The following is a 5212-nucleotide window of genomic DNA, read 5'->3' as shown; positions in this document are numbered from 1 at the left end:
AAGGCAGGTGATGGAATTAATTTCCTATACTACCAATACACGAAATCTGCCACATTAAGGCTTGGAAAATGAAAGGGGCTGAGTGGAAAAACTGGTCCTACTACTAAAAAAATTATAGTTGAAAATGTTGAGAAACAAACACCAATTTTTATAACTTTCATTAATGAAGGAATAGTTCTAAGAAGGACAGATGGTCCATTTTAATTTGATAACATTGTTATAGATCTATTTTACCTAATTTTCAAGAAGTTAACTAAGAAAAATCAACCCCAAGATGAGCAAACAGCAAAAAGTTGACAGAGATGCTGAGTTGTTCTAATACTTTGTGCAACATTACTTTATCTTCTATAAGTCCATTTATTTAATTTAGCGTATTATATCTTCTAGAAATCCATTTATTTAACTTAACTTAATGTATATATTTATTATTATTGAGACAAGATAAATTTATGAATTTTAGTATCTCTTTTTGATTTACTATGGTCTTTCCACTTTTCAGTCCCTTAGTTTCCATTAAACTAGCTATCCACTTTTCATTATTTTTTTATCATAAATCTATTTGTCCTTGTTCTATGACAAATTGAAGAATTTAAGTTATATGCATACACATTATAAAATTTACGCAATCATATTATTTATTAGGTAATCATAAGTTATATATATAGTATATGTTAATAGTGTTAAGATTTTCTTTATAGTATATAACTATTGTTTAGCATGTGATAGTAGATTAGTCATTCATTTTTTCAGGTTACCACTTAATTTATATTATACATATTGACTTGTAATTACCTAATAAGTGTATTAAAAAAGAAAAAAAATCATGTAAAAAAGTATTTTTAATAAAAAATAAAATTTTGATAAAGTAACTTTTTAAAAAATTATCAAACAAACACTTTTCCACTCAGCCCCTTTCATTTTCAACACTTTCATAGATCAATGAATCCAAGTTTTGTTTATTAATGTTTCTTCTGTTTCATTGCACAGTGCAACACATGATGTACGGGTTTGGAGATGATAGTAATGTAAGATGCCTTTTCACTTTTATGTTCCATCTTTTATTGTTTTCCCCTTGTGTATGTTTGGTGATGTTTATATTCACTAATTCTTTTGTTTGTGGGGAAATTGAGTAGAATATGCCATGCTGCTATTGCCAAGTTCTTTGTTTGTGTGCACATTAATACTAGAAAACTTTGCAGATTTTGTTGGTACATATTGAGTATGGCGTTTTGGCTTCTGCTTAACAATGTTCTTACAACAACATGCGCTGGCTACAGGAAACAGTTTGATCTTTCTTTTGGTAACATAACTAAGCTTTTGTCTAAACTCTAGCAATAACTTTCAGAGGAACTTTGGAGTACTTGTGCAGATACTTAAGAAAGAACTAAATCAGGAGTCAAATTTTGTACCATATTCGTCTAGTTTTCTCTCCATAAAGGATAATCTATTTTGCTGTAGCACACTCCTTTCTGGTTTACCAGATTTTCCTGTCCCTGCTCCATAAGTGATTTGAGCACGCTTGTACTGTGCTATTGTCTCCACCATTAATACAGATAGTGTTGCTAGCAGATTTTCTTCTTAATATGTTTTCTTTTGTGGCATCAAGTTTAGTGTTTTTACTGCAGTCAATTGATACTGGACTTCAAATGAATTTGGAAAGCATGATAGCTGATTGCCTTGTATATCTAAATGTAGTCTCTCAAAGTTAATCTTGTTCTGATCTTCTGTGATTTGGTATTATTTTATGCTCTGATTTACTGAGCTTCTACTGCTGTACTATCAGCCGCTTCCAGAAACTGTGGCACTTGTGGAGGACATCGTTGTTGATTTTGTCACTGATATGGTGAGATGAACTGATTTCTACCCAATTCTGTTCTTACCAAGAATTTCTGACAACATATTCTCCTACTATTATTTATTTTTAGAAGAAACATGCATTTGGTCCTATCTTTTAAGCTTCACAACTTGTATACGTGCACAAAGCTCAAGATATTGCAACCAAAAGGGGGAAGCATTTGACAGAGGACTTTCTGTCCTTAATCAGAAAGGTGGACTTTTTTATGAATTCAGCATTTATTTATATGCGTGTGTGTGTGTGTCTGTGTTTTTTTTTTGTTTGAAAAATGTCATTCTAAAATTGAAGGTTCTATAAGTAACCCCTTCTTTCTTTCTTTCTTTCTCTCTCTCTCTATATCTTCTTTGTTTTTGTGTTTTAGTAGCAATTGATATTTCTAGGTTGTTGTAATGACCCGGCCGGTCGTTTTAGAGTTAGAGCCCCGATCCTATATTAACTGTTTTCCCCATATCTTATTCTGCTATTTTGGGTTGCCGGGAGGGTTCGTGTTAAGTTTTTGAAACGAATTGAGATATTTAGTCTCTTATTTGGGAGCTTAAGTTGGAAAGGTCGATCGAGTATCGACTTGTGTGTAACGAACTCGGATTTAAATTTTGATGGTACCGTTAGCTCCGTTAGGTGATTTTGGACTTAGGAGCGCGTCCGGAATGTGATTTGGAGGTCCGTAGTAGATTTAGGCTTGAATTGGCGAAAGTTGGAATTTTGAAGATTTTGGTCGGCAGTGAAAATTTTGATATCGAGCCCGGAATGGAATTCCGGAAGAGAAAGTAGGTTCGTGGTGTCATTTTTGACTTATGTGTAAAATTTGAAGTCATTCGGACGAGGTTTAATATGTTTCGACGTCGTTTGTAGAATTTGAAAAATTCAAAGTTCTTTAGGCTTGAATCCGTGCATAATTCGTGTTTTTGATATTGTTCGATGTGGTTTGAAGGATCGACTAAGTTCGTATGGTGTTTTATGATTGGTTGGTATGCTTGGTTGAGGTCCCAGGGGTCTCGGGTGTGTTTCGGATGCTCAACAGATGAATTTTGGACTTAGAAAAGTTGCTGAGTTCTGTTGGTTCTGGTGTTTCGCACCTGCGGAGGGGAGACCGCAGGTGCGGACTCGCACGTGCAGAAGACCAGGCGCAAATGCGGAAGTTGGAGGCTTGACCAGGGGTCGCAGGTGCGAGGAAATTCCGCATATGTGATGTCCGCAGATGCGCCCAAGGATTCGCAGGTACGGAGAAAGACCGCAGGAGCAGACAATGCTCCGCAGGCGTGCACGCGCAGGTGCGGCCCCAATGCCGCAGATGTGGACCCAACCCCCTTAAGTCATATCCGCATATGCGAGGGATTTTCCACGGGTACGGCGTCGCAGGTGCGACAGTAGGTCCGCAAGTGCGGAAATCGCTGGGCAGAATCTAGGGTTGAGGTTCATATTCACAAATTTGATTTTTGAGCTCGGGAGAAGGCGATTCTTGAGGGATTTTCAGAGAAAACTTTGGGGTAACGATTCCTAACTATTTTTGATTGTATTTCATTAATCTATAGTCGTTTTCTCCATTTAATTTCGGATTTGGATTGAATAGTTGGGGAAAAGGGGGAAAAGTTCCCCAATCGAATTTCTGAGTTTTGAGTGGGGTATAGACATCGGATTTGGGTGATTTTTGTACGAGTGATCTCGTGAATGAATGGGTATTCTTAATTGGTAACTTTTACCCGATTCCGAATTCTGGGCCCGGGGAGGCTTTTTGGACGTTTTCCTATTTTCTTGCCTTAGCTTCAAATTCATTAGCTAAAATAGTTACTTATAGCTATATTTACGTTATGTAATTGATTTGATTAGATTTGGGTTATTTGGAGTTGGATACTCATGGCAAGAGCGTGGTTTCAGATTGATTTGAGCTTGGTTCGAGGTAAATGGCTTGCCTAACCTAGTGTGGGGGAATTTTCCCTTAGGATTTTGGTATTGTTTGATATATGAGCATTGTGTACGTAAGGTGACGAGTACGTACACGGGCTATTTGTTGCAAACCTCTGTTTTTCACTAAATCATAACTTGTTTCTCCTTGTTTGAACTACACTAGCATATATAATTACCTCGTCTAGATTAGGAAAGCATGCCTACGTGTTTTGACTGTATATTTGAACTCCGTGCAGCATGTTTAGCGAAACTTCTGTTTTTCCTTGGTTTGAACTTAGCCTAAACTGTAGATTTCATTGTTGTAACTGTTGTGTCTATTGGTTGAGCTGTATATTTACTTTGGGACTACGGAACGCATTTCGGTAGATCCCCCAGCACTGCATATTTACTTTGGGACTACGGACGTATTTCGGGAGATCCCCCTGTACTGCATATTTACTTTGGGACTACGGACGTATTCTGGGAGATCCCCCTGTACTGCATATTTACTTTGGGATTACGGGACGGTATCCCAGGAGATCCCCCTGTTGTTATTACTGTGTTCTAAGCCGAGGGCTTTCTTTGACTTCTATTCCTGTAGATTTTCGTATTTATTTTGCTGTAACACACATATATATCTTTCTGCCTTATTTCAATATATTTATACCGGTAGGGCCCTGACCTGACCTTGTCACTACTCGACCGAGGTTAGGCTTGACACTTACTGGGTACCATTGTGGTGTACTCACGCCCTTCCTGCACATGTTTTTGTGTGCAGATCCAGGTACCTCTCGTCCGCCTTAGTATTAGTCAGCATCAGCAGTCACCGGAGACTTCAAGGTATATCTGCTCGCGTCCGCAAATCCTCGGAGTCCCCCTCTATCTCTTACATTATTTTCCCTCTTGTACTTCGTAGACTCCTTGTATAGTAGATTGTAGATAGATTTCATAGAGCTTGTGACTCATGGTTTCGGATTTTGGGAAGTGTTGTGCATAATTGGCAAATTTGTTTTACTTGTATATGCCAAGCGGCATTTTACCTTTATATAGCCGTTTTTAATGCTTAGTTGTTTTCTTTATGTTCTTTATTTTCGATTATTTCAATGTTAATAAGCTTACCTAGTCGTAGCGACTAAGTGCCGTCATGACGTCTTTCGGAGAGGGAAAAAAGGGTTGTGACAGTTGTGCGTCCCAAGCTTAATCACTAGTCTGAGGTCTTATTTGTCACATCCAAAACTTAATCACTAGTCAAAAGTGTTAGTACCGCTATCAAGCTGAATAATTGGTTTCATATTTATGATAATCATAGTATAGCTTATGTATTTACATGATAGAATTAATATTCAAAATTGGTCCCGTTGGTCATGTTATGTATGTTTATACCTGATTAAACTGAAACTCTTTTGGTCTAGTCATATGCTTTTATTGCAACTAAAGAAGTTGAGAATAGTCATCTTCATAGTTACTATATTG

The 5212-nt window shown here is 37.2% G+C and overlaps 1 long non-coding RNA gene across 6 annotated transcripts; it reads left to right on the top strand.

Moving 5' to 3' along the window:
* The first annotated feature begins 520 nt into the window (after positions 1–520).
* On the top strand, positions 521–4805 carry LOC138906550 (uncharacterized). Of its 6 annotated transcripts, none has more exons than XR_011413991.1 (4): positions 521–642; positions 988–1025; positions 1200–2048; positions 4518–4805. It is a non-coding gene; the product is annotated as an uncharacterized lncRNA (long non-coding RNA). The 6 variants fall into 6 exon arrangements; XR_011413989.1 differs by lacking the exon at positions 521–642 and having other exon boundaries at positions 754–1025; positions 1784–1843; positions 1926–2048; XR_011413993.1 differs by lacking the exons at positions 521–642; positions 988–1025 and having other exon boundaries at positions 1032–1300; positions 1784–1843; positions 1926–2048.
* The last annotated feature ends 407 nt before the right edge of the window (positions 4806–5212 follow it).

The sequence above is a fragment of the Nicotiana tomentosiformis genome, chromosome 2 (assembly GCF_000390325.3).
Source record: "Nicotiana tomentosiformis chromosome 2, ASM39032v3, whole genome shotgun sequence".
Classification (NCBI taxonomy): Eukaryota; Viridiplantae; Streptophyta; class Magnoliopsida; order Solanales; family Solanaceae; genus Nicotiana; species Nicotiana tomentosiformis.
Note: the sequence above shows the minus strand (reverse complement) of the source record. Positions and strands in the feature narration are given on the sequence as shown.